Source organism: Ostrinia furnacalis, unplaced genomic scaffold (assembly GCF_004193835.3).
Source record: "Ostrinia furnacalis isolate ACB-3 unplaced genomic scaffold, ASM419383v2 OfSCF5146, whole genome shotgun sequence".
Taxonomy (NCBI): domain Eukaryota; kingdom Metazoa; phylum Arthropoda; class Insecta; order Lepidoptera; family Crambidae; genus Ostrinia; species Ostrinia furnacalis.
In genome coordinates this window covers 1-738 of record NW_021135385.1, presented here as the reverse complement: position 1 = coordinate 738, position 738 = coordinate 1, and the positions used below count along the sequence as shown (strand labels likewise).

Sequence of the window (738 nt, the reverse complement as noted above, 5' to 3'; positions counted from 1 at the left end):
TTAATTTCATTTAAAAAAAGTTTTCACATTGTAATTAACAATATTCTCAAATATATTTTAATTAAGAAAAAAATGTAAATATGAAGGAAACAGGAGCAGCGACATCTAGAGCGTTTTAGGGTAGTTAAAAAGTATTTGAATTTATCCACCGATGTCGCTGTTTGGAAGCAAGTTTCACTTCGATGACCGTTGTATGGAAGTTTCCGCACCCTGAGTCAAATCATCGAGTGTGATCGAGTGAGCGAGTGTGTTTTACTGTTTTTTAACTTTTGTGTCGTGTGCAATAAAATAGATGTGCTCTGTGAGTTTAGATTCGGATTTGTATTGTTGCGTTCTATATTTTTTGATGTAGGTACTTTTGAAATTAGTTACACTTTTAAAAAAACAGTTGCATAACCATAAATGATGGTACACAATCTTTATTGCTCAGCTTTATTGTTACCTATTATCAATTTATTCTTTTTCTACCATTAATTCATTACATTACCTAGACGAAACTATGTAAGTTTTTATTCATATTGCAGGTAATTCTCTAATGTCTGCATTATCTTTCATCAGTAACTACGGTTCAAGTTCTGATGAAAGTGAAAAAGAGTCAGAAGAAAATAAACGCTTACAACCTCAATGTAAAAAGTAAGTAGATAGATATTTAGTTTATTGGTTCTATAATGACTAGTGCTTTGCCTTTGTCAAATAAATTGTATGGGATTGTGATTTGCTAGGTTAATATCCTACTAA

General features: G+C 30.9%; 1 long non-coding RNA gene across 1 annotated transcript; it reads left to right on the top strand.

Annotated features, from left to right (window-relative positions):
• The first annotated feature begins 202 nt into the window (after positions 1–202).
• Positions 203–633, top strand: LOC114360740 (uncharacterized). The gene is made up of 2 exons (XR_003656533.1): positions 203–348; positions 525–633. It is a non-coding gene; the product is annotated as an uncharacterized LOC114360740 (long non-coding RNA).
• Positions 634–738: the final 105 nt, after the last annotated feature.